The 20,732-nt window shown below is 40.9% G+C and overlaps 1 protein-coding gene and 1 long non-coding RNA gene across 5 annotated transcripts in view; one reads left to right on the top strand and one right to left on the bottom strand.

Moving 5' to 3' along the window:
• The window catches only part of CSRNP2 (cysteine and serine rich nuclear protein 2), a 69,437-nt gene that overhangs the window by 44,433 nt on the left and 4,272 nt on the right, over nucleotides 1-20,732 (bottom strand). The window lies entirely within an intron of this gene.
• On the top strand, nucleotides 11,593-19,960 carry LOC142742331 (uncharacterized). The gene is made up of 3 exons (XR_012881356.1): nucleotides 11,593-11,814; nucleotides 15,659-15,729; nucleotides 19,469-19,960. It is a non-coding gene; the product is annotated as an uncharacterized LOC142742331 (long non-coding RNA).

Raw genomic sequence — 20,732 nt, 5'->3', positions numbered from 1 at the left:
GTGATGTCTATTCACAATCCCTGCACTTCGTTACTCTGTCTGTGGTAGTTACAGCAGAGGAAGCGTGATCTCGCGAGATTACGCTGCAGAAGACAGGTTACAACAAGATCACGCTTCCTCTGCTGTAACTACCACAGACAGAGTAACGAAGTGCCGGGATTGTGAAAAGACATCCCGTGGAATGTCTATTCACTGTCTAAACACTTAAGTAGTGTTAATGTGTTAGTATAAGACCGTACATAGCGATCTAAAAGGATCCCTATGCGCTGAGTAAATGAATGGAGAGAAGTGTATGACGCTGATTGGTCAGCGTCATACACTCCTCTGTACAACGCCCACTTGGTCTAAAGTAAAAACACGCCCACTTGGGCATTAAGCTACTTATTAGCATAAATCTAAAATCGCTAATAAAGTGGTGAAAACAGATCGTTTTATTAAATAAAAAGCACTGCTGTCACTTACATTATAGCGCCGATCTCCTTATGTAGGAGATAGGGCACTTATAATGTGGTGACAGAGCCTCTAAGCAGACGGGGGCAAGAACTAACAAATTATATAACAGCGAGCGACTGCATCCAGTACAACAGCCTGGCCTGGCATCACCAGCAACGGATTATTCTGTAGGTAGACTCCTGATGTAGGACGCATCACAACACGGATTTCTTGTTACACGGATCTACATCAACCACTTCAATGTATGTGAGTCCCTGCATAATCCCATAACATTATACCACTGACAATAGGATAACATTAAGTGGTTAATAAATTAATAAATGTGGACCGTTTTCTTAAAAAAGAAAAGATAAATATATATATATATGAATCTGGTGACAAAGTACCTTTGGACTGTTTTCTACAACAACCTGGCACAGTATGCGGTTGTTGGATGCGTGACTGTGAATGTTTACTTGATATATTAATGATGACCGTACGTCTGGGGCACTTTAAAATCTAAACGAGCCACAAAAACAAAGTCCGGACCGTATTTCTGGTATATGCATCCGTCCATATTTATAGACTACCTAATACATTAAGGTAACGAGGCTGTCAGAAGACATTCCAAATCCAGTAGTCCATGGAGGCCTCTACATACATGCAATTTCTGAAACTAGTGCACACACAAAAACCCAAGCAACATGTTATGACCTTCACAAACGACATTGGGAATTGGACCGATTATTATGGGCATACATACTTCTCACAGCGAACCTTCGCCTTGGACTTAGAAACAAAATTTTACAGCTTCTATGGTCAAGCCTGGCCACAGCTATATCTCTGTACAGCAGAAAAGTGGTCTGAGGTAAAATGATTCAACACAGGCTCTAAATAAAACCGGAATAGCCATTAGGAACAGTATTGGCTATGTTCACAGCACACTTCAAGCTTGTATGCCAAATGTGTGGCCAAGAGTTGAGTCAACCGAGCCTAATAAGATGCTTATTACTATGGCCACTGGAATAAGATGTAGTAACATTTCTCCTAGAGAAAACTAAAAATAAGGTGCAGCTTTGTCCGAGGAACCATAGTTGCGAAGGAGGAAATGTAAGAAAATGCTGATCAGGCTGTCTATGATCTCACCCACCTTCTATAGTTACAGAATGACACTAATGACAGCTGCAGTAGGGACGCCCAATGCCCTAGTCGACTTTATCGGTCATGAATGGATCTATTGATTTGGGGGTATTTTCCTCCTATGATAAATTTCTATATTAAAACAACTTTGAAATAGGTTAATGTCTTCTAAAATGTGTATGGAGGAAATAAGGTCTTCAATTATAACCAATTTAAAAAAAAAGAAAAAAAAAAAAGGAGGCACGATACTGATTGGCAAAGCCTTGGTATAATAATCCAGACTTGCCTTCTGGTTTCTCAGAAACTGAACATGCAGAGGAAGAGTCTGGCACAAAGAAACAATGCAGAACCCTTGTTCCACTGTCAATCTCCAGGCTGACTGTGCAGAGCGGACGTGAACTGAGATCACCTCCATGGAGGAATGGTGCGTTCACACCAGGAATCACCGCTGTACAAACTGTCACCAGATGACGCTTGTAAAAATAACCCAAGTGAACTATAGCCTAACATAAAGGTGCAAGAGCTGACTAAAGGGCTTTTTCTTCATTCTCTATACAGACCCCCTTCCCCCTTGCATGTATAATGTCTTTCAACAGTGACGCTTTGGAAATTACGGTTAGGGTATGTTCATACGATTAACAAAAAACGTCTGAAAATATACGGCGCTGTTTTCAAGCCTGATTTTCAGACGTTTTTTGAGCAACTCGCGTTTTTTACGTTCGTTTTTTTGAGCTGTTTTCAATAGAGTCTATGAAAAACGGCTCCAAAAACGTCCTGCACTTCTTTTGACGAGGCGTCATTTTACGCACCGTATTTTAACAGCGACGCGTAAAATTAAGGCTTGTGGGAACAGAACATCGTAAAACCCATTGAAAGCAATGGGCAGATGTTTGTAGGCGTAATAGAGCCGTTTTTTCAGGCGTAATTCGAGGCGTAAAACGCCCGAATTACGTCTGAAAACAGTGCGTGAGAACATACTCTCAAATGGGGCAGACGCGCAATATCAGACAAATCCCATTGACAAGAGCGGTTTCAGGGGAGACAAAAAGCAGAAACCTTCTATTCCCGGACGACCCCTTTATGGCCCACAGTAGTCTCTCATGTACGCTTTCCCTGACAAAGATTACATTTGTGTCCCGTAGTGGTTTCACTTGGGCAGTAGAACATCTAATGGACCATATACTGTACCCACGTAAACTTGAATAAGTATGTTCCTTATATGGGAAAGTTCTGTGGGAAAGTTTTTGTCTACGACAGTAAAGCTTTGACCTCCAGCTATGGTCATGTGCTGGATAGTTCCATTGAGGATCAGTGTGTGAATTACTACAAACAGCCAAGAAGAGGAGGTAGCATGTTCTTACTGCTGTCATATTTCTGAGAAAGTCCTTGTCACGTCCCAAGTCACATTGTCTGAACACCACAAACTTTCTTATGAGCAGAAATAACCCAACTAACCCTTTCACATAACCATATTGAAGTCTCTAACACAATCATTTACCCTCTACTGAAATATTCACCTAATTTTACCGTATAGTGAATAGAAGAGTATGAAGGAAGCAGGAGGAATATTGTTCACTGCAATAAGACATCACAGGAATACAAATTTCCTGCAATTTCTCACCCAAATTGTAAGTCAGTCAGATTATAATGATTGAACATAAAAAGAAACCGGTCACCAGTAAGGGTATGTTCACACGTCAGCGCAAAATACGTCTGCAATTACGGAGAAAACAGCTCCTGAATTTCAGGTATTTTTGCATGTACTCGCGTTTTTCGTGGCGTCTGATACGGACGTAATTGGAGCTGTTTTTCACTGGAGCCAATGAAAACCGGCTCCAAATACGTCCCAAGAAGTGTCCTGCACTTCTTTGACGCGGGCGTAATTTTACGCTCTGTCTTTTGACAGCAACGCGTAAAATTACACCTCGTCTGCACAGAACATCGTAAAACCCATTGCAGGCAATGGGCAGATGTTTGCTGATGTATTGGAGCCGTCTTTTCAGGCGTAATTCGAGGCATAAAACACCTCCATTACGTCTGAAAATAGGTCGTGTGCAAATACCCTAAGGCTCTTTATATAAAATACAGGTGCCCTAAAAGTGCCAAATTAGTACATGACTAAGGGCCCTTTCACAAGGGTCAATTATCGGGAAAACGAGTATTCACAGAAAGCTCTTTCAATCGGCTAATCGTATCGTTTCGGCGGGCTAAAATATAGTTGTCGGCAGCATATCTCCCTGTGTAAACAGAGAGACGTGCTGCCGATATGATAAAAATGTATGGGGACGAGCGATCGTAATATAGATCTCTCGTACCCATAGGCAGCTCCTTGGGAAAGCAAACGATCGCCGATCAACAAGCGGTCTCGTTGATCGGCGCTCGTTGTTACGGCCAAAATGGGCTAATGTAGAAGGACCATAACCCCTTAACGACCAGGCCTATTTTGGCCTTAATGACCAAGCATTCTTTTTTATTTTTCTCATCTTCACATTCCAAGAGTTATATCTTTTATTTTTCCGTCAACATAGGCTTATGAGGGCTTGTTTTTTGCGGGACGAGTTGTGTTTTTCAATGGCGCCATTGTTTGGTGCATATATTTTATTGATTAAAAACCCTGCTATTCCTGCATTGTTTTTCGCGTTTTAAATTTACGCCGTTATTTATGCGGCATACATACCATGTTACCTTTATTCTATAGGTCCTACGATTACGACGATACCACATGTTTAGGTTTTTTATGTTTTACTACATTTGCACATCAAAAAACCTTTTAAATAAAAATAATACATTTTTGCATAACCGCATTCCAAAAGGCATAACTATTATTTTTTCGTTGATATCGCCATACGAGGGCTTTTTTTTTGCGGGACTAGGTGTAGTTTTCACCGTTACTATTTTGGGGTGCATGGGACTTATTGATTAACTTTTATTATATTTTTTTGGTGGGCGAATGCAGAAAAAAAGCGATTTTGCCGTTGTTTTTAGCATTTTTTTTTTACAGCATTCACTATAAAGTTTAATTTTTCTGTTAACTTTATTCTTTGTGTTGGTACGATCGCAGCGATACCATATACGTGTACCTTTCATGTTTGTTTTTACACTTTTATTAAATAAAACCACTTTTTATGGCTCACCCATTATTGCCATTGCATTTTTGGACGTATGAGACGCTGAACTGTTGTATTTTTATTTTCTTTCTTAGGCAATGCTCCTTTCTCGGCCAGTTCAAAAAACGGCCGAAAAGTCCTCCCATTGATTTCAATGGATGGCAAATGCATTTTTTTCCCACGAGCGGAAAAACCGGCTTGCAGGAAAAAGAAGGGACATACCCTATCTTCGGGCGTTTACGCCTCTGACCTCCCACTGACATCAATGGGAGGCAGAGAAAGCGTATTTCGCAGCGTTTTATGCCCGCGGCGCTCAATGGCCACAGGTGAAAAACGCTGCGGAAAACGGTGCGCAAACAGAGGAAAATCTGCCTCAAAATTCCGTGATTTTCCTCCTGCAAAAAACTCAGTGTGAACCCAGCCTTATGCTTCCTTAGACTGCTGTAGTATTTTGCGCCTTCTATAGGATGTGATGTTCACCCTCATGTTTGGGCTGTGCCCTCGTTTGTCACGTTCTTTCTATTGTGGGGACACATTCTCCCCAACTGTTTGTACCGGTTTGTATAAAAACCAATAAAAATTTGGAATATGAAAAAAAACTGTTTTTATGGAAAAAAATTGATTTTATTTTTACTTTTCTTGTTTTTTTTTTTTATATTTTCAAAAACTTTGACTGTTTTTAATTCTTTTTTTAAGTCCCACTAGGGGACTTCACCATGAGATCTTCTGATCGCAGATATGCTCTGGTATACTTAGTACTGACAGGCAATCTGGGGGTGTTTGTTAGACACCCGGCTGCCATGGCAACCCGTTGGCAGCCGGAGATCGCATTCACGGGCCGCCGATGGGTGACTGAGGGACCTCCCTCCCACTGCCAATAAATTTAAATTCCGCGGTCGCTATTGACTGCGGCATTTAATGGGTTAAAGGCTGAGATTGAAGGTTTCTTCAATCTCGGCAGTTGCAGCGGGAGCCTGGCTGTCAGTCATAGCCGGGCTCCCGCTGCGATTGTGCGGGCACAGCTTCTGTGCCAGCACAATCACCATCACGTACATGCACGTGGGAATGCGCCAACAGGCTGAATTCCTCGACGTGCATGTACGTGAAAATGCGGGAAGAGGTTAAAGGACCTCCAAAAGTTCAGATCAGACAACAGGAAAACATCTAATAATATGTACCATCACATCTCTGTTCACTCGAAAGAACAGAGAACGTATTTTAATAAAACTTTTCTGAAGCCATGTGTTAGGAAATGCCTGTTCCCTTAAAGAGGCTCTGTCACCAGATTTTGCAACCCCTATCTCGTATTGCAGCAGATCGGCGCTGCAATGTAGATAAGAGGAACGTGTTTTTTTTTTTTTAAAAAACGAGCATTTTTGGCCAAGTTATGACCATTTTTATATTTATGCAAATGAGGCTTTCTAAAGTACATCTGGGCGTTTTTACTTCTTTTACTACAGATGATTCTGCAGCAGCATCGGCGTTTGCAGGTAAGTCGATGTAGCTACTTACCTGCAAACGCTGATGCTGCTGCAGAATCAACTGTAGCCTCTGGTGCCGATGTGTCCTCGCTCGTCCGACACGATGCAGGACCTGGGGCAGGAAGTGAGTGACGTCACAGCGTGATCTCTCGAGAACACGCTGTGTCTGTGCACTGCCAGAAGCTGGGTGTTAACGAAGAGAAGTGGATGATGCTGATTCGTCAGCATCATAAACTTCTATTCACAACGCCCAGCTAGTAAAAGAAGTAAAAACGCCCAGATGTAACGAACACAATACACGCCCAGTTGTACTTTTACTTTAAACACGCCCAGTTGTACTTTAGAAAGCCTCATTTGCATAAATATAAAAATGGTCATAACTTGGCCAAAAATGCTCGTTTTAAAAAAAAAACAAAACGTTACTCTTATCTACATTGCAGCGCCGATCTGCTGCAATACGAGATAGGGGTTGCAAAATCTGGTGACAGAGCCTCTTTAAGATTACCATGACTACGGTTCTGGCTTCTGGGTGTGTCTGTTTTACCTTGAGCCTATCTCTTCTGCCTGTCAGGTGTGGATTAGTATTTAATCCCACCTTCTTCCACCGCTCCCTTCCAGCAGAGGACACAGGAGTGTGGAGAAGGACTGTTATGCCTACTGGAGATACGGGGCTTGTACTGTTGCTGGTATGGCAGGCATAGTGCCACCATGGTTTGGCAGGAGATGCTTCCACCATGGTTTGGAGGTAGAGGCCTTGGAAGAAAAGGGTTGTGAAGACTTTCTATACAGTCTAGGGCAGGTTTTATTTCTTATTACCAGCTTAATTTCTCTTCAGGGGCCATTTAAAAAGGAATGTATCCGCTATGTGTTTTACTCATTAAAACTAGATACTGAAACATTATTTTGTTCTCATTTTTATTTTCTAATTGTAAATTTTCTGTACATGATGATAGGGCAGCTATCCTGCCTTTAGGGATATGCTTTACAGCAGCCACATGGACATATAAAAACAGTAGTATGTAGATGAATCAGACTTCAATAGAAAAGTATTGTGAGCAAGCTCTGTTACTCGTACAGAGGTCACGGTGTAGGGAGGGGGGAGGAGGGCAGCTGTGTCCATCACCTATTAATGGTGAATCGTGTGTTATCTATATAGAGGTGTTAGGCTATGTTCACATCTGTGTCAGGGCTCCATTCCGACGGAGCGTTCCGTCAGAATGGAGCCCTGACTGACACAAACAGAAACCATAGGTTTCCGTTTCCATCACCATTGATTTCAATGGTGACGGAACCGGTGCCAATGGTTTCCGTATGTCTCAGTTGTATAAGGGTTCAGTCATTTTGACGGAATCAATACCGTAGTAGACTAAGGTATCGATTCCGTCAAAACGATGGAAACCTATGGTTTCCGTTTGGATCAGTCAAGGTCCCGTTCTGATGGAAAACTCAGACGTAACGTCCGAACGGGACCCTGACGCAGATGTGAACGAAGCCTTACCTTTCATTGTAAACCTGCCTCTGATATGATGACTGCGGAGAAGTGATCCCTACAGAACAGGAAGTGTCCGTTTATTGAGAGGAATGGTGGCCAGAGTGGAAACGGCAAGATTTGAAGATAATTTTTTAATATGACATAGAAAATGAAAAGAAAAAAAGCACCAAACATAAATAAACTTAAATATGTTGGACAAAAACCTGATTTAAACAGGCCATTTTCTTATAACATATTGTAATTACACCCCTGGTTGAGCTTTGATAGAAAATGATACAGCAATGCAAAACAAGGAGAATCCCATTTTTACACAGGTCAAGGATAAAAAAAAACAAAAAACATAAAGGCTGTTATCAGTGTTTGTTTGGGCACATACTATATAAAATAAAAAATAGTAAACCGATTTTTAAAGGCTATGTAAATCTTTGTAGCCTTTTTTTTTTATAAATGAAATGTGTAATGAAATTAAAAACATTTTTCAAATTGACATTTAATTTAAAAAAATTTACTTTTTGCGATGCAGCTTCTATGTATGCACTAGGGACACACAGGAGACGCTGTCAGATGATTCAGCAGACTGATGTATTCTGCTTACAGCGGCTCTATGCAGCTTCTATGTATAGTGCATACATAAACGCATAAAGAAATTTTTTAATAAATGTCAATTTGAAAAATGTTTTTACACTTACATTTCATTAAAATAAGGCTACAAAGGTTTACACAGCCTTTACCATATACAGGTTAGTCCTACAATTAGGGCCGTTTCGGTAATGTTAATCTGAAGGCGACCTTGACTAAACCACAATACCCTACTGATCAAAAATATGAGCATCAGTATCAACTCCAGATGTATAAAACACTTGTCAAAATTAGTCATCACTTTCACAAGTTTAATTTTATCCTGCTCTGATCCATTATTAGAACATTCCAGAACAACAGCTCATATAACTAATTTGCATAGTGTTGGCTTGTAAACGCATCAACAGCTTCGGTGCCAAATCCCATTTAATTACCCATCTCCTCATCTATTCTACGAAGCACATCCAACTCTTTGATCCGGATGCTCATTGTGACCAGGAAATTATCTGCCATGGCGATGAGTCTGCAGGGCGGCTCATTCGTGCGCTGTGCCAAGTATGACATCAGATGCCAGTGATCGAGGACAAGAAATCATTGTCCCTGTGCTGTCTGTTTAGGTAAACGACCAATATTTGGTTATTTTTATTTATGTCATGTGACAATAAATTCATGAGTGGAAATAAGAGTGTTTTACTTTATATGGATAATAAACTTAAACCGGATCGGTCATTAAAATATGTGACCCCTTTTTAAGGGCAACATGGAATAACAATGTATCCAATTAGCGGTTATACATTCATTGGTGTGGGGTGGGGGGGTTAGTCCAGTTTGTGCCTAATGTGAGTATAACTATTTATTTTTACTTCAGCTGTAGGACTAATATTACTACATAAAAATAACATTATTGATCATCAGGGGTCAGACTGGTCCACCAGAGAATCCTCAAGAGCAAGTTGAGCCCATCCCCAATGAGGCCTATGAGGTTTGACAGTGGACAACCAAACTTGCTGGTGAGGATTACCAATTTTTTGTCTAGATAGAAGTTGGGCCCTAAGAATAATTTTTCTGGTGGGCCCGAGATATTCCAGTTCAATACATCTAATAAAATGTATTAGACTCCATTGGAAACATTATTATATTAGGGGAATCTACTTTTGAAAAACTTTAACGGAGGCTTGTAAGGAGTTATTGCAACACTTTTCATGCATTGCACTAGAAAAACACATGTTTTTGGAGTAAGGGTTAACCAAGGACATGTGCGCAATAACCGGCTGTAGAAATACGCTCCAGTATTCCACAAGGATCCAGTTTCACTCCTGACTCAATAACATCCTGTCTTTTTATCCCTTTCGTGGCCTCCATGACACATAACTTCTCCTTTCTCCTGTTTTCCAAGCTCCTTGCCTGCAATTTTGACAACTGCTTGTAGATCAGAAGCAAAAACATGACCGCAAAGAGAGACCTTATAAAAAGCAAAGCCACAAAGAAAAAGCGCGAAAAGAAAATGGGGCAGATTTAATAGCTTAATTTCGTCATTTTTCTGGTATCTGCATTAGAAAGTCGTGTGTATGGAGACGCACCAACACTTTTAGCATTGGAAATAAATACACACAAAGTTCTCTGCTGCTTTTCTCAAAATGATGTCGGCCAACAACAGGTACAACCTTATGTAATTCTGTACATTGAGCAATTTATCCTCTGCACTTTGTTAGGGGATATGATGCAGTTTATTTCAACTTGCCAGCTTTTTTTTTTTTTTATAGACACATTAGTAAATATACCCTAGTAATGCACAAATACAGCAATATTATAATAATACCTTCAGTAAAAAAAAAATGCACCCTACTATTCAAACCTAATCACAAAGAAGTGATATAGATAGTGGCTTGCAAAAGTATTCACCCCCTTGGACTTTTCCTGTTTTGCATTACAACCTGGAATTAAAAAGGGATTTTAAACTTGATTTTATGTAATAAACCTGACAAAAAATAGTCCAAATTGTTACAGTGGAACAAAAACATAAAAAAAATGCCTTAAAAAACCCCAAATGACGGAAAATTTGAGAGTGCATATGTATTCATCCCTTTTGCTATGAATCCCCTAAATAAGCTCCAGTGATACCAATTACCTTTATAAGTCACATAAGTTGAATAATGCCCCTGTGTGCAGGGTGGGGCTTTGTGGAAGAGTGGCCAGAAAATAAAACATTGCTTAAAAAACCCCAAAAGAAAACACGGTTTGAGTTTGCCAAATTTTCCAAATACATGGAAGGTTCTCTGGTCAGATGAGCGCAAACTCAACACTTCCCATAACCCCAAGAACACCATTCCCACAGTGAAGCATGGTGGAGATGATTGGAAAACTGGTCAGGATTGAAGGAAAATGGATGGCCGTAAATACAGGGCAACTCTTGAGGAAAACTTGTTTCAGTTCAACTTCCAGAAGGACAACAACCCTAAACATGCTGCTAAAGCTACACTGGAGTAGTTTAAGGAGAAACATTGAAATGTCTTGGAATGACTTAGTCAAAGTGCAGATCTCAATCTACTTTTTTTTTCGTGTGGCATGACTGCGGTTCACCAACGTAACCCATCTAACATGAAGGAGTTGTCGCAGTTTTGCCTGGAAGAATGGGCCAAAAGAAATCTGGAAGTCTAAGCTAATAGAGATATACCTTAAGAGACTTGTAACTGTAATTACAGCAAAAGGTGGATCCACAAAGTGTTGACTTTCAAGGAGTGAATACTTATGCACATTAAAGTTCCTTGTTTTTTTGTCTTAATTATGGTTTGTGCCACAGTAAAAAATATTTTTCACTTTCAAATGGAAAGCAGGTTGTGTAAATTGAATGGTACAAACCCCCCAAAATACATTTAAATTCATGCTTTTAATGTGACAATACAGGAAAAACACCACGGGGATTGAAAACTTTTGCAAAGAACTGTATGGTCTTTGGCTATTTCAGGTAAGTATCATATGCCAAGGTATTACATAGGAATCCATTCAGCGACTAGTTACCTTTGCACTTTCTTCATTAGCCCGTCCGTGATTTTGTCAGTCATTTTGCCTTGAGCTGCACAACAAAACAAACAATCCAGAACACGTGTAATGATAATCTCCCTGTGTAAATGGATGGACAATCAAGTTCAGTTTTTGTTGTTTACCAATTTGATTTGTACGAGAATATAAATGTATTATGTATACAACTTTATTCACCTGAGCGTGTTCGATTTGCGTCCGCAAAAACAGGCCTTTTTTTTCATTCATATGAATGTCGTGTTTTGTCTGTGTGACATCCATTTTTCTCCCTTGCCGACACTTCTTGGCTTCACTTTTTTTTCTTCTGTATTTCTTTAGCAATTGATCCGTAAAAATCAGACAGGACACAGATGTCGTCAATGTGCTGTCCATTTTTTTCCCCACACCCATAAACTTCAATGAGCGAGTCTAGTCCACAAATTCAGACCAGAATAGGACCTGCTGTGAGTTTCTCGCAACGTACGCACGTTTCATGAACAAAAAAACGGATGTGCGTACAGCATGGATCAATGTGCTATCCGTTGTTAAAATGAACAGCACACAGGTGAGAAATACTTTTACATAAGGCCTAAAAAGAATATAATTTCTTTTTTGATGTGTATATATGTATATAGGGGTTTGAATAAATATACGACCCAACTCCCAAAATCTGTTTACTATGAAGTCACAAATTTTTACAGCTATATAAACCATTATATTTGTTGGATTTTTTTGTTGAATAATATCAATGATGTTCCTTGTCCTGTACATTTATTCTTTACCATCAATGTCTTATATTGACTATAGTAGGAAATTCCCTATACTGCAATAGAAAATGGCCTAAAAAGTTAACCATCAGCAGATTTCTGGATACATTGACTACATGATCTATGTTGCTGTAGACAACTCGTCCCCTTGTCTGGAAGAATGGTGCTTCTTTATCTTTTATTTTTCTAAATTGGGGAAAACAAACTCCTGAGTAGTAAGTGGCTTTGTAACGTAACAGAGGAGCTCTTTTTTTTTTTTTTTTTTTAGCACAATTGATTAGAAACACTGAAATGTATAGAATGAATACATTTTACTACTAATTTAAATGAAAAATACTTTGTCTGCCACACAGCCTAGACACGAAGGTTTGGGCCTGTGCACATCGGCGTCAGGCATCCATCCGTTCATGGGCTCAGTTTGACCTTTCCTTCGGAGGAACCGATGAACGGAAACCATAGCTTCCGTTTGTATTACCATTGATTTCAATGGTAATGCTTCTGTTGCAATTGGTTTCCCGTTTTTTTCGCGGACACAATAGCAAGGTAGACTACACTATTGTCCCTGCAAAAAACGGAAACAAAGTGATATTTATCCAACTGCCCTCGCCCTGGAGACGGACGTTTTAGCTCCTGGCGATACGTGTTCTATACCTCAGTCCTCACGGCATTCTTGTCTGACAAGTGCTCATTTGAGACCCCAGATCACAGATACTACTCTATTACCGGTCTAATCGACTCTGCATATGGAATTGCAATCTCTTAGAGAACTGATATAAAAGGGATTTAGGCTCGGCCGTAACGCGGCTTGAGCAGTCTCAACAGGAAGCAATCTCCGAAATCGAAGAGGAAGTGGGCAAACTGGCCAATAGAAACACTATTGTTGAAAATACCCTTAACTACAGATGAGTGAGTATTGGCTTTGGAAACTGAGGTGGCAACATCTCGCACCCACTTTCAAAATCGGTCCATTCAGGTGGCTGACCAGGAGAACAGAGATCGTAGGAATAATATATGCCTGAAAGGGCTTCTGGACCTGGGCCCACAAGATGATCTCCAGCGACGGGTGACCTCCATCTTTAATACAGTGACTGGAAGTCTGTAAGGATGCCACATTCCTAATTGACAAAGGCCATCGTATGTCAAGAATGAACACCCCCCCCCCCCCCCCCCAACCAGACTAGACTAGCCCTCGGGATGTACTTTGTCGCCTCCATTACTTTTCAGACAAAGAATTAATAATCAGAGAAGCCTGGAACTATGAGTCAAGGCTGAATAGTAACACTATTTCCTGATGTATCTGCTTGGACCCTCTTCAACCAGTATTAGTAAAAATATGCGAATCAGGGAATTCTTCCCTCATATTTTCTTGAATTATATATAAATAAATATACCTGAGAGGTCTGTAATATAAAGTAATGACTCAAGAAAAGATTGAGCTATCAGAATAAGGTCTTAGATTGCCGTCCCGCTTTTACCGGACATTGCTGTGCCGACCTAAAAATGGAGGAGGTCTGGCTATGCCAGATCTTAAGACCTATTATTTAGCTACACTCTTGACACGAGTCATAGACTGGTGCCGACATGGACCCTTTAAACCTTGGGTCCAAGTCAAACAGAATTTTCCTTGTGTCTCAGTGGCCGCATGCCCTTGGCTGGAGCCATCCCATTTATCTTCTTTACGCCTCCATCCTACGATAGGACCAACATTGCAGTGTTGCTCTAACTCAAAAGTGCGTTCTTTTCTCCTCCCATGTAATTCTGTCTAATATCCAATTTTGAGTAACCCTGGGTTTTGTCCAGGAGTAAACGACCCAAATTTTCATCATTGGGTGCTGGTGGGCAAATTTAGAGTGCCTGACTTACAAAATAATAATCAATGGCTCTCCTCAAACGCTTTAATGAAACTATCGTGGCCCAAATCATTAGGGCCCTGGAGATCAATGCAACTGGGGCATTTTTTAATGTCCCTTCCACCTCTGAAGTCTTATACACAATATAAAACACCTTTTGAGAATCTAGGAATGGGCCTGACTAGGCATACTTTATCCTTGACCTATGCCTTTTTTCAGAATCATCCCGGGCAAGCTCCTCCACCTTTTAGACTCAAATGGGAAACAGACCTTAATACTGTATTCACTCCAGAACAGAGACAAAAGATTTTTACCTTGACACAAAGTTTCTCTTCTTAGTGCTCGCTTCCAGGAAGCAAATCTAGAAGGTACAGAGTGCCATCTCGCCTCAACATCATTAACTCAACCGCTGATCCAAGCTGATGGAGATGTGGGAGGGAAAGGGGCACTCTGTTCCATACTTTTTGGTCATGCTACTTGTTGACCCCTTTTTGGGAGGGAATCAGAAAGAATATAGGTGTAATTCTTGGAGATGGACTTAAATCCTGCACTGTTCCTTCTCGGACACTGCAAGATTCCAGGTATCTGTTTTCAACGCTTGCTACTTTGTTCTTTAATTATTGTAGCGAGAATGTGTATCCCTTTAATGTGGAAAACAACAGTAGCTCCTTCATTGTCACTATGGGTGTCAAAAGTAAATATTATGCAAATGGAAAATGTAACCTCTTCTATTAATGATGTATATGACAGATTGCATGAGATATGGTACCCTGGGATGGAATTTCAGAAATTCGATGAATATCGCTCTCCCTTCTATGAGATTTTTAGAAGAGTAGGGTGGAGTCAATGATATTAGAATGGGCTGAGGCAAATTATAGGGCTTTTCCTGAATGATTATAAACCCCATTCCCCCCCCCCTTTTTTTTTTTAATCTAGTGTTATATTCAGTGTTTGAATTTACTCTTTATGAATATATGTACTTGATGACTAAAACAATAAAATAAAGAATTAAAACAAAAAAAGAAACCAACTGCAATGGAAGCACAAGGGCTTGTCCACACAACAGAATTGCTGCAGAAAATTTCTGCAGCATTTCCGTTAAAACTAGCAGACATTCCACTGCGGAAAAACCGCACCATTTCCTTGGTTTTTTACGGCAGAAAATGCTGCGTATTCAGTCCACTTTCTGCAGCAAGAATTGACATGCTGCGGTACGAAATATACGCATATATAATTTCTATGTATTTCTGCTCGGAAATTTTACACAGCGTGTGGATGATATTTTGTTAAATCTCACCCACTTTGCTGCTACTGTATTCTGTGGTGTATTTTCCATCCGCAATTCCGGACGGAAATTCGCAGCAATTTCGTTAAGTGTGGACAAGCCCTAACTATTGAAATCAATGGTAATGCAAACAGAAGCTATGGTTTCCGTTCATCGGCGGAAAGGTCGAACGGAAACCATGAACAGAAGCCCGACACTGATGTGAACACACCCTTAAAGGGGTATTCCCATCTTGCAATGTTATGGAATATTGTTAGGATATGCCATAACTTTAGGGACGGAGGTGCAGGAAATTGCAATACAGATCCATTCAAGTGATTGAGGCTCCTGTTGTAGTAGCTTGCACAGCCGACAGTCTGACCCCCATGCATCAGAAAATAATGTCAAATCTAAGTGATAGGCCATCACTTTCTATGGTGGGATAACCCTTTAATGATTGGGCTGAATCTTTCGCTCCTTCCATCATCTAAAACACCTCTGTTCTCTTTACTGTTCCGGATTCAACAGGTGTTCAGTAGGAGACCAGCGGTAGTGAAAGTAGCCAATCAGAAGAGGACGACCGCACACAAACATGGAAGGTAGGTGGGGCACAATCTGCAAATACGGCTTTGAAAATTTGGTGCGGGTGCGTGCGTGTCCATCTACATAAATGTGAGGTGTATCCCCCTGATGGGGTCCAAAGCCACATTAGTGTGTCATGTTGACCTTTACTGTCCGAATATGAGCAGCGGATCAGATTCAGTAAGGTGCATGGCATTGCAGAACATACTATGCACACATCCACTTTTTCATAAAACGCCAATAAAAACACAATTATTTGGTAAAGAAATAGCCACAGCGCTTTATTTTGGATGAATTACCTATAAATAAACTTTACTCTAAAAATTGCAACAACTACAACAGCGGAAATCCTGCTGAAACCACTTGCCAATCAAGTGCATATAATAGTCTCAACAATTACATAATGCCCCCCCTCCAATTACTGAGACACACTAAGAATGTAGTCACACGCGGCAGATTTTGTTGCATAATGCTCTGCGTCTGAAAATCTGTTCCATTCATCTGAATGCTATTGTTTATGTAGCAGGTGTATGGATTTCTGCACCTTCCATTCAGTTAAATGGAACCGATTTTCAGTTGCAGAAATTTCTGCACCAAACGCTGCTGCGTGTGAATCCCCCCTTAGACTGAGCCCACATGCTGTAGACTTTTTCTGCAGAATTTCAAGCAAATACGTGACAAAATCTGCATATATTACATGCAGATTTTGGTGCGGATACCACCCTAAGAATTGAAAGGGGTGAAAATCTGCATCAGAATGGACATGCTGCAGATTAGAAAATTTATTTTTTCCTGCTACATGTAGATGGGATTTTTAAAACCCCATTCACACGTATTGTAAATAGCTGTAAATTTTCGGCCATGCTCCCATTACAAAAACAATGCTCAATTTCCGTGTTTTTTCGGTGCGGAAATTCTGCAGTGTTTTCTCAAGAGAAATTGACATACTGCGTATTCAAAATCCCTATATCAGGTCAATTTCCGCATGTCTTTTGTGCAGATTTTTTCTGCTGCGTGTGGATGAGATTTGTTGAAATCCCATTCACTTTACTGCTACTGTAATACAATGCAGAATTTCCGCACAGAAAATAAATATATATATATAGTGCCTGACTAAGTCTTGCTTCATGGCACCAGAGCTTCTCACCAATCAATGTGAAGACTCAGGTGCCGCCAGGACAGAATTCCCACAGTGCACCCACAATAAAAGCCACAGCTGTTTGCCCAATGGCTTGGTCTAAAGGGAAGAAACTGCAAGCAGCCAGAGATCCCATGTGCACCCCCTAAACTTGCCCACTGCCCTCCAGATAGCTCTAGTGTTATTTAGGGACTATAATAATGTACAACCTTGAACAGATTACAATATTCCGCAGTGACCGATCCCAGATCAGGGCTTCTAACACCACTCCATGTTTATCAGAAATTCTCCTCTGGAACCATTTTTTTCTGAATTGATTGTGTGTAACAACATTTTCTCCATCTCTACGCCAAGGCTGGACAGTAACATTAGTCAATGTTTTACTGCCACTAAAGCTGCCCATACACTAAGGGTATGTGCACACACACTAATTACGTCCGTAATTGACGGACGTATTTCGGCCGCAAGTCCCGGACCGAACACAGTGCAGGGAGCCGGGCTCCTAGCATCATACTTATGTACGATGCTAGGAGTCTCTGCCTCGCTGCAGGACAACTGTCCCGTACTGTAATCATGTTTTCAGTACGTGACAGTGGTCCTGCAGCGAGGCAGGGACTCCTAGCGTCGTACATAAGTATGATGCTAGGAGCCCGGCTCCCTGCAGTGTTTCGGTCCGGGACTTGCGGCCGAAATACGTCCGTCAATTACGGACGTAATTAGTGTGTGTGCACATACCCTAAAGATTATGCATGGCTGAAAAGGCCGACTATTTTCTGCTGCCACTTTTTGATATAAATTAGCGTGACAGATGATGGAGACTGAAGATATCGGTGGAAAAGCTGATCAGCCATGTTGGACTTTATCGGTTATCATGTTTAGTTCTTGGAAAGTCATTCATGCCCAACTACAGACCTGCGTTCCATCAACAGAAGCCCAGATTATGCGACAGATCAAGGCATGGATCCATCTGCGACTTATATTTTAACTTATGGGATTGTCTAAAACGACAAAATTAACAGACCAACTGTGAACGACAAGTCATTCAGAAAACGTCCATCTGAAATCACTAATGTATGGCCAGCTTAAAGCGGCATAATGTTGCCCTGGATTGTGGCCGTCAATAGTTGCAAATGGCTGCACTCCAAAAGAAATCAGCGTAAATCTTATGTGACATATTTATCACATTTTTTGGTGTATAACTGCGGAAAAAGTTACACATCATGGACATTGTACGTTAGAAGTTGTTTTCGTCACTTATCTATATACTCTTCCTGTGTTCACCTTTTATCTGAATCATACAGATGCAGCAGAGCTCAATTTGTTAAAGTGAACCTTTCACCTGCCCATACATGTGCAGCATGTAATGGGGAGGGCTGCACAAACCCTGGGGCGCTTTACATTTTTTCCCTACCCTCCTCCGTTATTTAGATATCGGTGCCTTAATATGTTGCATCCGATATTTAAATAATTCCCTGAACGGTCAATGGGGCGTGTTACCATGGCTGTGACACTGTCCAATCAGCTACGGACAGTGTCACACCAAGAGCTGGAGAGAGGACAGCATGTGCGCGCACAGCTCGGAGCTCTCACTCTTCAGCTCTCGGCAGACAAGAACGACAACACTGTGTGATCTCTCGCGAGTGATCACAGTCTTGTCGTTCTGGTCTGCCGAGAGCTGAAGAGTGAGAGCGAGCGCACGCACACGCTGTCCTCTCTCCAGCTCTTGGTGTGACACTGTCCATAGCTGATTGGACAGTGTCACAGCCATGGTAACACACCCCCTTGCCATTACATGCCCCATTGACCGTTCAGGGGGTCATTTAAATATCGGACGTAAAATATAACGACACCGATATCTAAATAACGGAGGAGTGTAAGGAAAAACCGTAAAGGGCTCCAGGGTTTGTGCAGCGCTGCACATGTATGGGGAGGTTCTCTTTAATGAACTGTTTGAATAAACAGTCTGAATAAGATAATAGAGTACTTCTACTTGCAGACCTATAGAGATAAGGCACTGGGATCCCGGGATCTCATCATGAATTGCGTCAAATGAGAAACTCAGCTCTGCTGCATCTGTAAAATCCTACAAAAAGAAACAATCATCCTTTATGCACAATTGCATTGATTTATATATAAAGGATCTATCATTTATGATGGGTGTCATGGGCAGAGCCGAGCCACTACCCTGAAACTCCCTAGAAGACTAATTCAATCTAAGCACCGAACACACTTCCGTTTACTAACGTCGTGTTAATGCCTTTGTTTTCTGATGAAACAACCGTGCTAGAAAGGCAAATGTCTCATGACTCCTCTGCCCTGCTCTGCCCACATGGTTTGCATTTCTCAATCCCTACGGATGATCCAATCATGGAAAAGTCTGTGGAAAGATGGAGAGCAATTTATATTAGATTCTACTAGATAAACCGTTAAAAAATAGAAAAAGTTAAAATACTATTCACATCACATACACTTTTGAATACATCTTTATAAACACTTTGCTGAGCATCTAAAATCCAGAGTTATGTTCTTGGTCACGGAGACTGCTGAATGACAACAGATGCAGTAAAACAACATATCTATCCATGCTTACAGATGATGAAAGCACATTTATTTTACAGCCCAACAGAATACGACTGCCTACATTACAACTACAGCTAATCTCATTGCCTTAAAGGGGTAGGAACACAGAGGAGGAAAGAACGTCTCACAGGTGATGAAATGCAAACTATAATATGAGCTATATATAGAAATGTATGTCCCTACGGCCGTTATTCTCAGTCAGCGCGTCAGGATATAAATCTACGTCACAAAAAAGCTGGGTGCCATACAAGAACATCAACTGGAACATTTAGTGGTTAGCGCTGGTGCCTGGCAGCGCTAAAGTCCTGGGTTTTGAATCCTACCAAGAACAAAATCTGTATGGACTCTGTGTGTTTTCTCCGTGTTTGCCTGGATTTCTTCCGAATACTCCGGTTCCCTCCCACAATTCAAAAAACACACAGATGGGGAATTTAGATTGTGAGTGAGTGATTATAACTTTTGTATAGCATTGCGGAATATATTGGTGCTATATAAGCAACGGAAATAAACGTAATAATAAATATCTATAAACAGGCCGCAGGTATACATTGTTTTGTATGTACTGAAAGACTAAGGGCCTGTTCACATTAGCGTTGGCTTTCTTCCGTTCAGGGGTTCCGTCTGAGTTTTCCGTCGTGGAACCCCGCAACGGAAACCACAGCTTCCGTTTGCATCACCATTGATATCAATGGTGACGGAAACATTGCTAATGGTTTCCGTTTGTCACCGTTCCGGCAGGTTTCCGCTTTTTCGACAGAATCAATACCGTAGTCGACTCCGCTATTCATTCTGTAAAAACTACGGAACCCTCGCACAACTGAGACAATCGGAAACCATTGCGACCAGATCCTTCACCATTGAAATCAACGGTGATACAAAACCTATGGTTTCCGTTTGTTTCAGTCAGGGTTCCATTCTGATGGAAAGCCCAGATGGAACGCCAGTACGGAGCCCTGACGCAGATGTGAACGAAGCCTAAACAAGTGCTTTAGTATGTGGCGTTTGTAATATTTTTGAGGTCAGTGACGGTTTTTCAAAATGCAGCATCCTGTAGATGCGTTATGTTTCTGGCTTTTTTTCCCACAGGCGTCTCTATAGGACTTCAAAAATGCCAGAAAAGAACAAAAGTACAAAATTACCAAAAAACGCATATAAAAAAAAAAAAAAACCTTCTAAAAAATGCTATTAAAAACTCTTGAAATGCATGTCGTTTTAAAGAGGCTCTGTCACCAGATTATAAGTGCCCTATCTCCTACATAATGTGATCGGTGCTGTAATGTAGATAACAAGTGGTTTTTATTT

Source organism: Rhinoderma darwinii, chromosome 2, assembly GCF_050947455.1.
Source record: "Rhinoderma darwinii isolate aRhiDar2 chromosome 2, aRhiDar2.hap1, whole genome shotgun sequence".
In the NCBI taxonomy this organism is placed as follows: Eukaryota; Metazoa; Chordata; class Amphibia; order Anura; family Rhinodermatidae; genus Rhinoderma; species Rhinoderma darwinii.
Note: the sequence above shows the minus strand (reverse complement) of the source record. Positions and strands in the feature narration are given on the sequence as shown.